A 19167-nucleotide genomic window follows, 5' to 3' on the forward strand; every position below is an offset into this window, starting at 1 on the left:
ATCAACTGTTAATCAATTCTGTCAAGGCTGAATCTCCAATTTCAAACTCAAATAGTATAAATAACTTCATAGATAAGATTTTTTTTCCATTCGGTATGGTTCCCTAAATGCTTTGTAAAGGTCTCTTTGTGAAAGATATTCCATTCCAGGTTTTATCATCTTCCTGAGTTAAAAATCCTGGGTAAATTTCCAACTCTGAAACCAACCCAAAAAGGAAAGAACTACTTGTTATCAGAACCAAACCCCTCCAAGGCACACTGAGGCTGCCAGTAATCATCTTTTTATTCTCTTCCAACCTTTGTAAGACATCTGAGAGCCCTGTAGTGTAGTGATTTACCCATTCACCTAACACAAGAAAGGTCTCCGGTATTGAGCAATCCACTGTAGCGACCCCTTGTGAATAAATGTGAGACCGAACGAAGCGCGTAAGATTCACGTATAAAGACGAAAAACGCCATTTCTTAATACTCTAACAATTATATAGCAATAGGAAGCTAATGATCGTTGCACATGCACTTGTTACTGGCGACGGTGAAATGACTACTTTTACCTTCCATATAGCTAGTCGCCAGGTACAAAATTACGTTTTTCTCTGCATATTCTTCCGTTCATTGTCACAAATAGTGCAGTTACGGAGACAAAATTAAGCGAAGGAGAAAAGAAAGAAAAAGCAGACTCAAAGGACGAGACAGTGAGAGAGAGAGAGAGAGAGGGAGAGAGAGCCGTTTTAAGGGGAAGCAGCGCGCGATGCTTTCAGAGCGACAAACGAGCATCTCCGCCTTCTCGTCTCACTTCCCCTTTCTTTTTTAGTTCAGCAACGCAATTATTCGAAACAAAGTCAATATAATAAACCTAAAAGACCAAAAATATAATTTCTCATTTGGTTTAAATAATGTGGATATCCATGGACCTAAGAATAAAGCGACATATATGTATATATAATAGAGAGACAAAGACTGTAAGACTCGCGTAGGCTGTAAAAGCAAATAACCAGATAACAGAACTAAATCCGCTGCTCGCCATCCTAAACAAAGACGATTTAAAATAAATAAATAAATACAGCAAGCAAATGGTAGAAATGAATAAGATCCTCTAAAATAAAAGCATCTGACGTAGACATGTGTGAATCCGCTACATCTCATAGATGACAAAGCTACAGATGAAAACAGATAATTGTACATATTCCAATAATAAAAACTGACACTGTAGCCATCTGGATAACACAAGTCCACCAGTGATCCTTCCTAAACGCTCGCTCAGCGACGAGGGGAGAACAGCCTTCACCCAAATCTACCTCACAGCTTCCTCACAGATCTTCACCCGAACATCTCGTGTATACACTTCCATCAGTAAAACCAGCAATAATAACGAAACACATGCAATGGATTTAACTTAGAAATGGACAATAACTTTTTTCTGTTCCTCGGGGTTTAAAAAGAAATGTTTCCATTCAGACTCAAAATCGAAATAAGTCAAAACATCAAAAATCGTAATTTGATATTTTAGAAAGAATTTATAAGAGAATGCATGTAAGATGCACCGTCATCTCTCCGTGAAATATTCTGTAGGTGTGCAATGAGGGTGCATTTTGTCTTTACCTGCAATGTTGATGTGCTTTCCTCTGTTATTTTGTCCTTTTAATGTCCTTTGAGCGCCGTCCCTTGTCCGTTTCGTCTTGTCCGTGACCTCTTGAGTCCGTTAGAGCGACTGAGGACTGAACGCGTCGGAAGCCTATATTTAAGCCTATTTATAAGCTTCTCTTCCTGACCTTTGTCTCTTAAAACTGGGGGACCAGAGAAGCAGCAGCAGTGGAAAATCACCGGCTTGCCTCCTCTCTGAGCAACAGGAGAGGTCTATGGTGCCTTCAGGGTGCAGCGAGTGGAGTCGGATTTTTTTTTTTTGAAGGCTAACTGCGCGTTTGCAAAGCATCAGGAAATGAATATAGCCATTCACTAGCTAGTAGTTATGATTATATTTATGATAGTAGTTTAAATTAAGCTATTTTTCCATATCCTATCTAGGAATTGTTGCTATATTAGGCTATACTTTGTTTCCTTTGTGTGTTTGTTGCTAGAGTTATTGTTACTTCAACCAGCATGCCTTTAAAGGTTATGTTGGGCCATCCAAAAAAAAAGAAAAAAGTTGGTGTTTACAAGCATCACATGCAGCATTAATGAATATTAAAGTGCCAAGCTCTCCATTTAGTCTATGTCTTATCCACCTCTCACGAGCACGCGCTCAGATTGTCGAGCGCGTTCTTGAATTGGTTCCACTTCCCCTTAAACACGCGGCCGAGTCCTGGCGAAGAAGTGCACGTGTGGAAATAAACGATCTCTACGAGATAACACCTTTTGTGGTAACACAGATTCAGCAGCATTTGGGTTTAGCTCTTTTTGATGTGTAGCCACATTGTTATTATTTATTTATTTCATTTTATTTTTTTATTTTCACAATAGAAAAAAAACAAACGTTATCACAAACAAGTCAAGCTCAACTCTAAATCGAAACTAACTTGCCTGACAGAGTTTTTGTTGTGAATAAAAAGATGTTTCTGTTATTTTGTAATCCTATGTTTTGATAAGGAACTGATAATTGTCTTCCTATATTCTGCCTGTTTCCGTCAGAATCTTGATGTACACTATAAAAAATAAATAAATAAAAAACTCTAAAAAGCACTTTGAGTGCTCCAAGTAGAAAAGCTCTATATAAGAACCAGTCCATTTATAAGGTTATGGCTCTACATACTTTATCCATATTGGTAAATGGGTTAGGGTGATTGAAGGGTTGTTACTGGTAACTGATGTTTTGAGGCTAACCTGCCATTAACAAATAAATAAATAACACGTGTTTTTTATTTTCAACACCTTTTGGTGTTACTGGCCAAAAGGATTGTGTAGAGCAGATGTTGAAGTGGACAGAGGGGCCAAAAAACATTGGACTTAAATACTGGAGACATTTTTTTGTTGTAGACTCTCAACTGACAGTGAAGACCGATTCTTTTCTCTAACCTTATTGAAGGACTGACTTAAATCCAGACTGTAGTCTTATGTAATCACTGATCTGGGAAACTGGTTTATGGTCATTTTTTTAAAAATTGATTTGATTTTGGTCAGTGCAATTATACATTACATAGCCATCATGAGAAAAGTTGGATATGATGGCAAATATGTTGCAAAAAGCAAGAGTTTAGATGTGACTCATTCATAACTGGAACTTGCAAAAAATTGTTTTTTGTTTTTTTTTTGTTTGGGGTGGGTTTTAAGGTGAGAGCATTAACATTAGACAAGTTGAAACTTGCATGATGTTGTTGTTTCAAGAAGGGTAGTGCAATTTCTCAGAAACTTTAATGGAAAATTACAGACACTATTTGACCAAACTCCATTCAAACATCTGTTAAATTTGGATTTGAACATTGAATTTCAAAAGCATTATTACTATTATTATTATTGTTATTATTATTATTATTATTATTATTATTATTATTAGTTTTAAAGCACAAACAACAGAAACAGAAGTATGCAACGCCTCTAATGCAAACTTCCAAGCGCCAACTTAGAAAGCAACTCTTTTCAGGCCTTCAAAGAGAGCCGTGCTAGGGGCACCATTAGCAATCTCTTCAGCAGGAAAACTAGCCACAGCGACAGTGGACTCTTGGAATCCAATACTATCATATATACTGCTCATAACCAAATATGGATACACAGATGATGAGATCTGTCCCACTAAACAGTGTCACCATGGTGCACAGGATGAATAAAAAATGGGTGTGGATACACAGAAGTAGCCGTGTGCCATTCTGCAGGACTCTCCATTCAGCCTTGACCTGGATGACAATTTCACAAAGTGAAGGGAGGAAAGAATTTTCTGTTTATTTTGCAAATATGTGTCACTGTGCCAGCAGTACAACAGCAGGAAGAGACACATGTAAAAAGTAATACATTTAAAATGCATTGTTGTTTCATTAAGACGAAAAATATATTCAACATTTTATATAGTTCAAGGACATAGGCACTGCATATTGGGGAGTAACACTGAATTTAAACACTGAGTTGAAAAAAAAAAAATCATCCCAGTTTTTTTTTATCCTTGTTCTGTTTGATTCACTGTTAATGTTTAATATAGCTGCCATTTCATGTATAACACACATTGTGCTCCTGCAAACTTCATGTCGCTAAATTGCTGCTTTATCTATTCAGAGCAAATGGCATATGTCACAAAAGTTAACTAAGAACCTGGCACAAGGTCACTGGCAGGCTAAAGCAGCTGGGTGAAGATAAGGATGTTTACTATTTCACTGCTTTGAGAAACACAACAACTCATAATATTAAGAAAAAAATAAGAGTTTTGAAACTAACTGTTGGCATGGGCAAGAGTTTTTCATGTAACAAGGTGTTGTTTTTTGGAAACAGCGTGCCAAATAGCAGACTTTCCCTACTTTCTTGCTCCAAGCTCTGTTATTGGACAACCTCGACGACTTGCTACTGAATAAGTAGCAACGGTTCACTTCCAGAGCACCGTGATGAACTCATTGACCTTACACATTCTGAGAATTACCTCAGATAATTATTTTTCTCTTAGAGTACCAGATATGACAAAGTACTTTTTGGTCTGTTCTTTATAACTTTTAAGTGATCTGGGTGGAAAATGATTAATGGACTAGCTTCATCCATATCACTGTTACCTGAGAAATCTGCCTGATCAAAAATAAGAAGAAACGCTCTCGTTTAAAGATCGAAAACATGTTTTAGGCATACAGTCAGTGAGAGCTTTCCAGTGTTATAATGTTCTCGCATTGCATATTCAATAAAAGCACTGTATATTTACTTTACTTTGCTTGTAATCTTAAAATGCTGTTTTAAAAAAAGCTAGACCTGTACTGTTATCTTACCTGTTAAATACTCCTCCTATCTCTCTTCATTTGCATGCCGAACTGTTTCAGTTACAGTACTTCACTTGGTTTTCTCATCATACTCTTTTGCATTTCACATCAGCAGAAATGAAAATGAAAATGATAATCACATTAGGTATGTCCAAGGGGCAGGCTACACTGTGGGCAAACCAACAGTGTAGTGACAAAAACTGCAATTCGTCTAGTGGCCACTTGAGGCTTGCTTCAAAAATTATTCAGTCCACAGAGACTCTCATATTAACAGGAATAGCTTTTTTTTTTTTGTATTTTCAAATTAAATTAATAGGGCAAATAATATGGTTATTTACCATACTGTCATACTACATGTTATACTACATTGCCGTTGAAATAATCTTCTTTGTTGGTCATTGTTGACTCCCAGAAAAAGACATCACTTTTAGTCTGATACATTTACTTTGTACAGTGTGTACCTACTTTGAGTTGAAATGACAATTGCTTTCTCACTTGAAATGAATGACTACATAATCAGATTGATATGTCTGTTGATAATTTTGCTATGACCAATCAGTTCATACCGTGCAGTTATGCAAAGTCCTAATTGGAGATGACTAAAAACAATCCTAGATAGTTTAAAGAATAAGGGTGTGAGGTCTGCACAGGTTCAGAACTGTCTTTGATCAGCGGGAGTTGATCAATGGAAGCTGTCATGTCATGAATTATTGTTGAAGCTACATCTGCATGGCAGTCATCAACTGCACCATGCCACAACTTCAGGAAATTGGCAAAAGAGTGACAAATTCAAATACTTCCATTTCAAGGTGGCCTTGTTCCTTTAAAATGTGCAAAACTACTTTGTTTCTACTTTGAGAAACATTGTTTAAGACGACACCATATTTCAATGAATACAAGGACACTGACTAGAAAGTCTGTAACTGGGAATCAAATTACAGTCACATACTTGGAAAAACATGTGCTCTTCTACAGTTGACATGGTGAACTGTGGATAGTATAGTTTTCATGCTCAGCATATAATAAAGGGGTGTTTATCATACTTTGCTTCGATAAACATTTTAATACATTTCAGAAGGCTGAACACATCACAGGTTTATCAAGGCATGTCTATGAACTATGAAGAAAAAATGTGTTTGCCTTTAGTCAAACGCAGCTTTAAATTACTTTTGTGAATTTCTTTTCACAGTGAATATATTTACAAACTGAGAGATGATGTAGACACCCATTTTCCCCTCCAGACTGTATTTTGTTGCTATTTGTTTTTTCCTTATTCATCAGAACAAAGCAACCAACCCTCTTTCTTATCACCATGTAAAAAAGGGATATTTTAAAATTTGTAACACATATGGTTTAAGGATTTTTTTTTACTCTCCTATAACCAATCCTTTGCTTTTCCCATATTTCCTGTAAGATCCTCTGTGTACTTGGTTTTCCATTGCCACACAGAATAAAATTTTGGGATTCACTCATGAGGAATTTTGAATCATGCATCCACATGCAGCAGATGGCAAGAGCAGGTGTTTGCACATTTTTCATGTTATGAAATAGATGAGTTTTGCAATACTGCTAGGCATCCACTCGTCGAGTGATTTGTGTGTCGATTCTTCACATGTCAGTTTCCATTGAAATACCCATGAAATGGAACTTAAAACTAGATTTTATGCAGACGCAAGTTGTATTCAAAGTACCCTAGAGTCTGAAGACAGTGCAGCAGAGGAAAGAGACATTGAATTCAAAGGTCTCTACAGTTTGTTTGACTGTGCTGTCAAATTGGTCTTCCTCTTTTCTTGACTCTCTGACAGAGCAGTTGTTCAAAACAAGTGTACACTTTTTGATGAGTCATTTCCTGTGAAAGTGTGTACACTATATAATTATACTGCCGGCAAACATGGGTCATTTAAAGTCATTATGTTGTAGGATAGAGTTTTTTTCCATTTGTGCCTCATTTAAATAGCATGCAAAATAGCACGTTCACTGGTTGATTGAAAGAAAGAAAGAAAGAAAGAAAGAAAGAAAGAAAGAAAGAAAGAAAGAAAGAAAGAAAGAAAGAAAGAAAGAAACTCAATGTTTGGGTTTCAAATAGATTAAATGGACAAACACGATATCTATATACAAGACATTTAATACAAGATATGGCCTCCTCTGGACACAATGCAAAAAGTCACGTATCTGTGCAGGGACAGCATGGGTGTCCAGATCTATTGTTTAGGCAAATCCTGAATGAGTGTAGCCTGCAGCAGTGGTCACTGGCTGTGGCTGCCTCTGAACATGTCAACCCAGCCTTCCCCAGGCATCTTCGGAAGGAACACTAAATCCTGGGGCTATCAGGGTTAAATGTTGGAAAAGGAAGATGGCTTGTGGATATGCTCCTCATCCACCTCATCACGATACCTTTGTCACATCTATTGTCACAATAGATTTGTCACATCTGACTGTTCTTGATAGAAATCAAGAACAGTCAGATCAGAGATGGTGCTCTGATGTTGACAACGAAGGCTGCAGCATCTTGGCCATGCGTGCCAACATCCAGCATATCAGCAGCTCATCCTCAGTCAGCTTTGATCGGTCATGTCACAGTGGCGCTTTGACAACTCTGTGAATACATTGCTCTTCTGTGTTTTGAGACCTTTGGCTTGAGAATGCAGTAAACTGGACATCTGAGGTGTACAAGTGAGTTCATTTGTGTCCTGTAAACAAATTACCAGTCCTGCATTTGACTAAAACCAATCAAGTGGAACTGAAAACTACTTGCAGGATGTTTGGGTTTTCAAGGAGACTAAAATGGTGTATAGAGAAATGAATTTAAAACTAAGGTTGAAAACATTTTTGTAAAAAAAGAATATCAGAAGAAAATGATATTTTCTGATATAAGATATCATTTTGAAGAAACAATATGACATTTCCATCAGTCAAAAGACAATGAAACCAGCATGCACCCAAAGCACAGAGAACACCAGGGAGACATGAATTATATCAGTTATAATGCTTTGTTCGTGTTACTCTGTCTTTTCTGTAATCACCAAGGACAGATTTGTTTGGGTTAGCTTAAAAACACAGAGAGACATACACACATGCAAATACAAACACACCCATGCTGCCGTTTACACACTGAGGAAAACTTCTTCAATGGAAAGATTATACAAACACACACAGTGACAAATGAATCAGACAAATGACTCGCTATGACTTATGAAAATTGCTCAGATGCACCAAACAATTAGCTTACACTGTCAAATGACTTCAAATGAAGTAATCTGGTATGGATAATAAAATAGCCTTCACCAGATTGAGTGTTATGGTGTGATGCAGATGCAGATTTTTCCATTTTTTGTTTTGAATTTTTACAAGGATAAAATTAAAAGCCACTTGATAAATGTTGCAACTGTCAGAGATGTACCATGTGATGTTTATATTGGTGAGAGTAAATTAAAAAAAAAAAACAAAGTAAAAAAGTACAGACCCACCCAGAGTTGAGGTGGGTCGGACCTGAGAGCAGACCACAACAATGTTCCAGAACCAATCAACATCACAAAGCGGACATCCAACAGCAAGTCTCAGGCAGAAAGAGTAACACAATCAGCACCTCCTGGAAGAATACACTAATGACTTCATGAATGCCAGGCACCACAAATAAATGATTGCAGGTAACAGCAGGTACTCACCAGGACTGGATAACACAGGTCAGAACAAACGTGGTCATGAAAGAAGTAAAGACATAGTATTTTTGAACTGCAGGTCAGTTACTTACCTCTCTGCAATATTGAAGCTCCTCTCAGGCATCAGGAGCTGAGTAGGCTCATAAGACTTCCAATGCCCGTCTGAGCTGCCAGATGATCAAAGCACCAGCTACTGGTTGATACAGTACACCAGGACTGTACGACCAGACTGGCTACACAACTAGACATAGTGCTAGTTGACAACAAGCAGAACACTGCCAAGACCACTGTAATTGGTGCTACAATCCCAGCAGACAAGAGTGTCAGACAGAAGGAGCATGAGAAAACAAACTAGTACCAGGGGCCGAAGAAACAATTGGAAGTTGTGGAAGATGTGGAAGTTGAAATCCAGAGTGGTTTCAACGGTAATAGGAAGCTCAGGAGCTGTAAGCCCAAACTGAAGGAGTGGGTGTAGCAGATTATTTTCATGATAATAATATAATAATATTTCATAAAATATACAGCGACTCTTTGAGGTCTTTTCAGGAAATAACTTAATTGTGCGTGACTGTCCAATGTGCAGTATATGCTTCTTCTTTTTTGTAACCTAAATACAAATAACGTTTCTGAGTTAACAAAGACATTGTGTGTCATATATATGTGTGCGTACGTATGTGTAAGGAGTTGGAAACAATGATTTTAATTTATTTTCTTTGCTTTCTTTGAGATGCCAGAGCAGTCTGCTAAGAAAGAAAAAAAAAAACCCTGGGCACATTGCAGACTCTAACACCATAAAGGGTGTTACTGTGTTTGCACAGCCACTGTTAGTGCAGCTCGAGGTCATGTGACAGGAAAAGTGACAAAGATCTAGATGGTAGACTTCCTGAAAAGGGCAAAGAGAAAATAAAAACAAAGCTGTGTTCAGTAGTAAATTTAATCAGACTTTTTCCCTCAGTCGTTTATTACCTTTGATATCATTTAATCTCTCTCTCTCTATATATATATTTATATCTATTTATTTATATTTCTGTTTCTTGCTTATAAAATAGAATCACGGTATCAGGCGTTTTATTCTTTTCAAACTGAATATCTCGTCACTTTTAATTCCCACATGAAATCATACAATCAATGTTTTGATAATAATCTAATAAGAAACTAAGCTCAAAGAGATCAGCAGAATGTTAGAAAGAATAAGAATAAAATGCATGCTATTTGTTCACAGAGGACCAGAAGAGGCAGATTTTATAAGCAAGTCACAAAGAAAGTGAGGAGAAACAAAAGACTGTGTGCTTTAACTCTCACTGAAACTGCATTTCAAAACAATTTTAATGCTGTCATGTGTTTCCTGTTAAAATAAAATCTTAAGCCCAAATGGCTCCAGGATGCTCATCCTGTTCTTCATTGCACAAAGCAGCACATATCAGTCCAAAATACCTCCTCCATGCTATTGAGACTTTGCTGGGACACAAAGCAAACCTTCTGGCAATGGCATTTATTGATATGCCATCCTCAAGGAGTTGAATTACCTGTGCAGGCATTGCTTCATGCTATCATTAATGACACTGATACTAAATTTAAATTAAAAAAAAGAAAGAAAAATAGTCAGAAAAAAATGTCATTGGCCTCCACCTGTAAAACCATTCCTGTTTTAGGGGTCATCTAATTGTAACCCCTTTAGTGCACCTGTTGTTAGTTAAATTAACACCAAATCAGCTGAAACTGATTAACAATAGTTTCTGGTACTTAACAGACAGGATCATTATCCCAGAAGCTTAATTTATTTAATGTTATTAAAAACATTAGTCACTAAAAATCATGCCTTTAATTTTGTGAGCAGTGTAATTTAATCACTGCAATACTTGAGAGAATGTAATGCTACTTAGTGCTACACGCTATCTGAGATTTGTGCTTAAACTTAGATCTCATGCCTATAGTAATTATGCTAGCATGCTAATGCAGCAGCAGCTCTATCTAAAGTGATTGTGCTAGCATCTGAACCACAGCGGTGGTTGTGTTGTGAAAAATATTCTTTTACCATGATACCGGGTTTTACCTTTAATTTTGGTCTGGCTTTTATGTTTATTTATTTCAATAAAATGTACTGAATCCAGGGTACCCTACATGTAGCTCAACCATTTCTACTATAAAACATAGCCATAGCTCCTGAGTGAGAAAAATGAAACCAGTGCAGAAGTGTTTGCATTCTATCTAAAGGCTACCAGACAGCAATAGCTGTAGTTTCAGTCCTGAAGTCTACGAGAAAAAGTCTTTCTGTCTTGACCTCTACCTCTACTTTCCCGATGAGTTCATGGGCTCAATCACTCATTTTAGGTTTCATTGAATAAAAATTTAAAAATGAATTCTCAGCACATTCAGGTTTTTGAAACCAAGATGGTGATGCTGAAAACCCTAATGTGGAGCCTTCAGCACAGGACTTAAGACACCAAAATATGACATCATGATAAATATGTCCACCTTTTATGATGTCTATGGACATAACATGGCCATAACTTTCGCTGTTTTAAAAATTATGATTAGCTGATGGATTGTTCATCAACCAGTCCCATTGGTCCCAATGATGAGTATCAAGAACTAGGAGAAGCATCTATGTTGGAAAACTAAGGTTTACTAGAGAGGGTAGCAGCTCTGAAATCATTGTTTTAAAACATTATGTGAGTTCATGGTTTAAGTAGGTGTTGTATTTCAAAGGGAACACAAAATATACAAAGATATAGGTCTGAGATAGAATATAAAAGTAAGGAAAGCAGGTGACACGGTTCATCATCTGACTCCTTCACTTCATCAGCGTTAGCATCTCTATTCACCCCACTTGTTGGGTTGAGAGCCTGCTATGTGATGGAGGCATGCTAGGTTTTAATCCCTTATTAGTAAGTAGGCAGTCAGTCAGGCAGAGAGTCCAGAGATTAGTGCCTGTCATCTGACTATCCCGTTGGCCAGCGAGAGGGATTAAACCAAAATAAATGCACCACTTCCCAGTAAACACTAGCATTATGTATAAGGCAGGCAGTTAGTTTCTATGAAGAACAAATGTTTCTCAATTAGAAAAGTCCCCCTTTTCCTGTCCCTACATTTTAGCAGACCTCGTCAAATATTCAGCCTACTTCTCTGTTCACAGTCATGCATTCAGTCAGTGAGCCATGAACAGCTAGGCAACCACCGCTGGCGTCAGGATTATTTAAAGGAACACAGCATTGTTTTTAGTTACTGATTTATTTCATATTTTAACTTAACATATTTTTTATGCTTTATATCATTTTGCTATTTCTTTAAAGAAAATTTGATTTTTCATTGTGATCTTGAACACTGCAAGCAGCTCTTGGCCTTGGATTCATGCATTTCTTTAATAAAATGTATAAATCCAGGTCTAAATATATGCATTTAGTTCTTTTCACCTTGTTAAAGATTTTGTGAAGTCAGCAGAACCTGAAAAACATCACAAGTAAATGAGATACTTTGCATTTTAGCAAAATGTACTTAGTGTGTAGGCAGCATTTTGATAGTGTAACTGGTTGATATTTGTTTAATTTCACAGTGTTTATATAAAACTGCATGTAATGATTACTTTCATTATGGATTTATGCCAGTGTTTTCATTCATGCATGAATCTGCTGATTAATGAAAAATGCCTCGCAGTTTGATACATGGAGGAAAAACCACACAATGTAATGAAACAGAAATACAGTAAACTTCTTTTAATTAAAGTGCCTGTATCTCAATAAAATTACAGAGGACCATATTTTGAAATTGTTCCACAATTTGCAGAGATGGTTTTTTTTTTTCTTTGCAGATCAGTTAACCTCAACCTGTCTCAACTCTGCCTCTCTAAGATGATCTTTTTATATCATGTTACTGATCTTTTACAGATTACCTGCTAATAATTGTTTTTTCTGGTTACTTCATCAGCCTTTTGTTGCCCCCATCCCAACTTTTGTTTTAGATATTCTGGTACCATCAAATTGAAAATTAGAAAAAAGAATATCATGTAGAAACTAAGGCTACATTTAGTGATGGCAGTGATGGCACTGTAGGAAACTAAACTGAAAGTGTGGAAAGAAGTGCAGCTGGTAAAGAGAGATAGTGTTAAGACTGATCAAACAACAAAGGAGCAGGATGTGCTGCTGTGATATCGCTGCTACACTGTGCTATATGATATGCATTCACTTCTACAGAAGAGCTAAGTTTGCTGCTGATGTGCCCTTGGACATCTTGTGTGGCCAAATAATATTTATGTTCAATACAAACAGTATAAGATATAATTAAAATCTGCAATGTAAAGACAAAGCATGGCTTCTTCAAATCATTGTCATTCTTCTGTCACTTGTTATTATATATGCAAACAAGTCAATTTGGCATATAAAAGTCTTTCATAGCCCTCAAATAAAGAGACTTTTGTCAATTCAGTAGGCAAGACGCAGGAACTGAGATGCTATATTGTGATTTTCTCAGCACAAAATGAAAATCACAAAAGGACAGAGAAGGCATTACTGTTCAGATCTAGCTGACATGCTTATGATTGTTGCCATGCAACTTTTGATAATGTTGCCATGGAAATAATCACTGCTGCACCGCATGAGACAGAAAGTCGATCTGTTACCATGGCAGAGGCTGTGTTTTGCAGAGCACTCTTGGAGAGAGTTGTGTTAGCCAGAGTCTATTAGCCATGCATGCAAAACATTCCCCATTTTCTTGATTTGCACTGAGGGCATCTGTCACAATACTGCCAGGTGTGTGCCATGTTGTTTTCATGCAGTATAATTAAATTATATAAACACATAGTGCCGCAGATCATTCGAGAAAGAAACATGCCTACAAAGATGAGATCTCTGGGGAAGAAAGGTTCTTTAGATGAAGAAACTTGGGAAATGATAAATGTTTAACTAATGTAGATTCTTTTTTTTTGTATGTGCAGTCAATACTCTGACAATGATACAATGAAGGATGATTTTTGAAATTTGGAAACAATTTCATTTTTTTCTGTTTATGCTCATAAAACCAGAAAGAGAGTGCCAATTAGTTTATTTGGTTGTTCAATGGACGTGTTAAGAGTGAGAGAAAAAAAATGCATTCACATTTGCAGTTTTGTCTTCTTATACAATATTTGAAATTTTAAAAAAAGTACAGTACATTTTTGGAAACATTTGTGAGCGTTTTCTTGTTTGTTTTTTGTTTTTTTGTACTACTTGAACACTAAAGTGGCCCTCCAATGAGATGACAGTGCCAGCAGTGGCCCACAGCTCATTTAAGTTTGAGACCCCTGGTTTAGACACAGTATTCAATACTTTGATGACATTTTTGCTCCTATTTGTGGAAACGAAAATTGGTCCCATGTGCTCCCTTTAGGGGTCACCATCTCACCCAATCCCTAGCATCCTCCTTTGTCTCACCAACCCTATGTATGTTTTTCTTGACTACATGCATGAATTGTTCTTATTTTCCGTCTGCCTGGGAAATCCATACTGAATTCCATATTAGATATATCCACTATCCATCTCTGCATGACCAAACTATCTCTACCTTGCCTCTCTAACTTTGTTCTCAAACCACTGAACTTGAGCTGTCCATTGATACTCATTTCTAAACTTGTCCATTCTACTCACTCTCAGTGAAAATCTCTATCTCTAGCTCTACCTACTGTTTTTTGTCTTCTCTTTCACTTGTGATGATATCCTTTTGTCACAACTCACTCTTGACACTCATCTCCAGGTAAATAAAGAGATAAATCCAGCGCACAGCACCCAAAACGGTTCCAGGCCTGAACAGGAAAGCTGTTCAGGCCTGCTAAACTTAGCTACAAAAACTCTTTCCCATATTTTCATGGTATTGATCATCAGTTTTGTTCCTCAGTAGTTAATACAGCTCTGCACATCACCTTCACTCTTAAAAACCATTATCTTTCTCCATTCTTTAGGCATCTTGTTATACATGAAAAACTTACTATAAGCCTTTGCTTTTGCCTTTCCCTCCTCTCTCTTTGCTGTACACCGAGCCTCCCTTGTCTAATTACTCGTCTAATTTCTAAATTTCTACAATTATCTCACTTTTTAACTTTTCTTTAACTTCTTTAATTTAACTTTTCATTAACCAATTCTTCTTAATGCATTCTCACATGAGATAGGCTAGACTAAAACTGGTTAAATAAAGGAGCATAACAGGCAATAAAAAACATAACTTTAGTTGAAGCACAAAAATCGAAAGAAACTGGCCCTTACTGGTGCCTGCTGCAGCCCCATGACCATCAGACCGCATCTGAGACTGAAGGGCTTCAAAAACAAAAAATGTCTTCAAAGGCCTCGTCTCCTTGAACGCCGCAGAACTGACCGTTTGGACTTTGCAAGAGAGCACCAAACATGGGGCACTAAAAGGTGGAAGAAAGTTTTATTCTCTGCTGAGAAAATTTTTTACCTTGATGGTCCCGATGGTTTCCAAAGTTACTGGCATGACAAGCAGATCCCACCTGAGATACACACCACAGTGGAGGGCGCCATAATGGTCTGGGGTGCATTTTCCTTCAGTGGAACAATGGAGCTTCCGGAGGTGCAGGGGCGTCAAACGGCTGCTGGCTATGTCCAGATGTTACAGAGACCATCCCTCATGACTGAGGGTCCTCATCTGTGTGGTAACGACTGGGTTTTTCAACAGGACAACACTACAGTACACAATGCCCACAGGACAAGGGACTTCTTCCAGGAATATACCATCACTCTTTTAGACCATCCTGCGTGTTCTTCTGATCTAAATCCAATTGAGAACCTTTGGGGGATTGATGGCAAGGGAAGTTTACAAAAATGGACAACCTTTCCAGACAGTAGATGCCCTTTGTGCGGCCGTCTTCACTACTTGGAGAAATGTTCCCACTCACCTCATGGAAACACTTGCATCAAGCATGTCGCAACGAATTTTTGAAGTGATCAACAATAATGGTGAAGCTACTCATTACTGAGTTCACGTTTGGAACTTTGATTTCTGTTTTGGGGGGTTTACAGGTTTTTTGGAGGTGTGGTCCTAAACTTTTGATCAGCTGTAAAACAGCCTGTTACAGTTTAAGCTTTGTTTTCAATAAATTGCATGTTCAAAACAAAGTTTAGTCTCACTTCCATTTCTTCTTGTTGTATGCTGAAGCTCTACTTGGAACCTTGTTAAGATGCAACCATGCAAAATATGATTTTTTGCCATTTAAACCTTTGGTTGGGACTGTAGGACCTAAAGGAGTAAACCCTCACCCAACAAATAAACTAACCTTACAATAACTTGGTCAGTTCTTTTTTCTTTTCATTTTTCTTTTCTTTTCTTTCTTTCTTTTCTTTTTTTTTTTTTACATGTTTTATCTTGTTTTATGAGTTCAGGGTTAAAAAATGTTTGGGTTTTACTGGCTTTATAGAATTTTATAGTTTTTGAAAATGCTTTCATTGCTTTCATTACTTTTGTGTAGTTTTTTTTATAGTTTTATTTTACAGTTTTGTATATATAGTTTTATATATATATTTTATGAAGTTTTATGGAGTTGTGTTTTGTAACTGTTGTTTTCAAGACCAACAGTACTTGCTATGCTAAGCAAATTTCCTTCTGACATGAACTTTATAGGCTACTTATTGCAGTCAGACTTGAGTGTGGCATTGGTTGTATTACTGTAAAATAAGAGTTTTTCCACAATAATATGCATTTTTATGCAACATATCCACAACTAAAAGAAAAGTTTCTACAGCTCTCTACTTATTGTTTAACAAATAACTTCATTATTGTTGTTTGGTTGGTAGCGGATTTAGCCAACAGGCCAATCAGCATCTCCTTAAAGAAGCATTATCCAGTTGGCTGGGCTCCACTCATTAAATGTTCTAAGTCACTTATTTTTTTTCTCCTTTGAAATAAATGACAAATCTCTTTTTCACTTGATTTCAGGGATAAACACATTCTCTCTCTAATCCAAGAACAGTTTACACTGGGCAGTCTCTTGAAAAACTCCCTCTTATTCAAACCTTTACCTCTCTCAGTTCAGCTCTCTCTCAAGCTTTGAAATTGGTCTCCCTGTGGATTTAATGTTTACGTTTTTGTCTTTGTTCATAATCTCCTTTTTTCCCCTCTAAATTTTCCTCCCCTCTCCACAACACTTAACCGTTTTTATGGATATAAACATCTTCTACATTGTTTACTTTTACCTCAACATACTCTCAGTTGCTCTTCCTTCTTTACCTCTCTTTCTCTCTTAGGGACCAGGGATGCATACCCTTAGGAATGTGTTTATCTCTGATGTTGGCTCCAGCTGGTTTTGGGTCACTTTGGCTTAACTGCTGTCATTCTGTTGCTGCTCAGGCTCGCCCCCTCTCACCTAGAATAAGACCAGGTTCAGACCAGGTTCATCTCCTTTTGACTTTGATTAGACTACTGCACTAACACCAGTCAGTTAAAAAAGTTCAGCCTTTCTTAACATGTGCCAGAATAATAACAATAATTGCATTTATATCAACTCCATGATTTCGTAAACAGTTTCCAAAAAACATGTTTACTGTTTAAGTCTCATATATTAACCGATTTACCATCGTTCCTTTTACCATCTTACTAATCTTATTTTTCCAACTTTGTCTACTTCTCTTTTTCATTTACCCTGAATGCTTTCTTGACATCCTTCAAAGTGTCTCATTGCTAATACCCCTTTGCCTCTTTGTATTCTTATCAAATGTAATTAACTTATCTTATTCTGGATTTTCTATCTCCTAAACCAGATCTTAGATCTAGATCTTTTATATGTTATTGAAAACATATTTTCTGGAGAACCTCTTGGCAATAACAATACAAAGATAAACACATTTGCGGCCACTTGAGATCACGGGACCAGCATCTTAAAACCTGTTCCATGGTAAAGTTTACCAGATGAAAAAACTTCAGATAATAATACTGAGTGTGTGAGCATTGGATCCTGAGAGCGTTTGCAGGAAGAAGGAGCGGATCAAGCTGACTTCCTAAATGTGATTATGTCTGACCCAGATGTGGAAGATGAATAAAAAACCTCCCTAAAATCTGATAACAATATTAAAAAAGCATACTTGTGAAAGAAAATTTTGCTTTCAGAGTGTGTTGGTCAAACACTCCACAGATGCTCACAGTATCTTTTTAATTTCACTAAACTGATGTAAAACAACGTGACATTTATTCCCAGTATACCTTTGCAGTACAGTAAAGAATCAAAGTGCTAAATACATGACCAAATCAGGCTCAGTTTCAGAGCCTCTAATGATAATTAGTTTTCTTCACATAGCCCAGAAGACAAGTATAACAGAGAATTCGGGAAGAAAAATAAAGTCCATTTAGCATTTACCAACCAGTCTAGTTACATTTTTTCTGCTGATATATAGTCTTATTTATCAGAGCTTCAATCAGTTGAAGATAGGTGTCTGCTGCTATTAGAAACAGGGTTCATGAATATTGATGAGGACTAATGAAGATATAAAATGTGTGCAACAAAAAAAAGGAAAGCAGACAGCTTGTAAAACTTGCTTCTACATGTGATGCCTTCCGATTACCAACTGTTGATATAAGTTATGCCTGTAAAATTTCTTATCTTTCTCACTTGAGTGGTAATGAATGATACACATCCAAAGAGGCCAAATACAAAAAACTGCGTGACATAATTTTGTTTGTTTACTTAACAAACTAAGACAGAGCAGAGAGGTAGAGATAAATCTGAGAAGAGAGTGAGAATATATGATGATATTAATGTACAGACACAAAGTAAACAGCATTAACATCATGAGAACAGGAAGGGTGCACACACATACACACTTGAGCACTTTATGGGCAGAATAAAACTGAGAGCACAGCACGCATCATCCTGTTTGTGCAGTATTGAACCAGAGAGAGACTTCACATCCAGCCTGGTATTGATGTACAGTTAACTGGTAATGTCTAATGTTTTCCCTGTCAGTGTTCCTGGAAGCTGTCCTCCCTGTCTTACCGGATAGTTTATATCATTCTCAGTGCTATTTAGCAGATACCTCTATCCAGAAAGCATAGGTGCCTTTAGTTGTAATCAGAGGTGGGAAGTAACAAAGTACAAATACTTCATTACTGTACTTAAGTACAATATTCTGGTATCTGTACTTCATTTGGGTAGTTTTTCCTGACAGCTTTTTAATTTTACTCCCTACATTTTTAAACAAGTATCTATACTTTCTACTCCTTACATTTTTAAAACAGGCTTGTTACTTTTGTTTTAACACATTTGGGTCAAGTTATTATTTTGTCACTGCAGCCTCCAAACATCAAACCAATTTGAGTCTAAACAGTAACACATGAAAGGGAATCCTATTGATGTATTAATCACTAGATGTTGCATAATAGAGATGATAGGTTTTTTTTCAGGGTTGGCGGTGGCGGCGGCGGTGGTGGTGGTGGTGGTGGTGGGGGGGGTACCACAACACTGGGATGACTGCAGGTGTCCGTAAGTTGTGGTTGTGGTACTTCGGAGTCTAGCTAGCGCTAGTAGCAGTAAGTGGCAGGTAATTTCAAATGCAACATTTTGATGAGCTTAACAAAAATCAGCAAAGATACGAACTGTTTACGTGCAGTTTGTCACACAGTGTGCTGCTAGCTAAAGGTCACTCAGAGATCGAGAAA

At 37.1% G+C, this 19167-nt stretch overlaps 1 protein-coding gene across 1 annotated transcript in view; it reads right to left on the reverse strand.

Moving 5' to 3' along the window:
• The window catches only part of LOC100704529 (sodium- and chloride-dependent taurine transporter), a 29856-nt gene extending 24816 nt beyond the window's left edge, over positions 1-5040 (reverse strand). Inside the window, exons 1-2 of the mRNA XM_005469717.4 lie at positions 4889-5040; positions 1599-3823 (exon numbers count right to left, since the gene is read on the reverse strand). The gene's annotated coding sequence lies outside the window, so the exon portion shown is untranslated. The remainder of the gene's footprint in view (positions 1-1598; positions 3824-4888) is intronic.
• Between the last annotated feature and the right edge of the window lie 14127 nt (positions 5041-19167).

The sequence above is a fragment of the Oreochromis niloticus genome, linkage group LG5 (genome assembly GCF_001858045.2).
Source record: "Oreochromis niloticus isolate F11D_XX linkage group LG5, O_niloticus_UMD_NMBU, whole genome shotgun sequence".
Lineage (NCBI taxonomy): Eukaryota > Metazoa > Chordata > Actinopteri > Cichliformes > Cichlidae > Oreochromis > Oreochromis niloticus.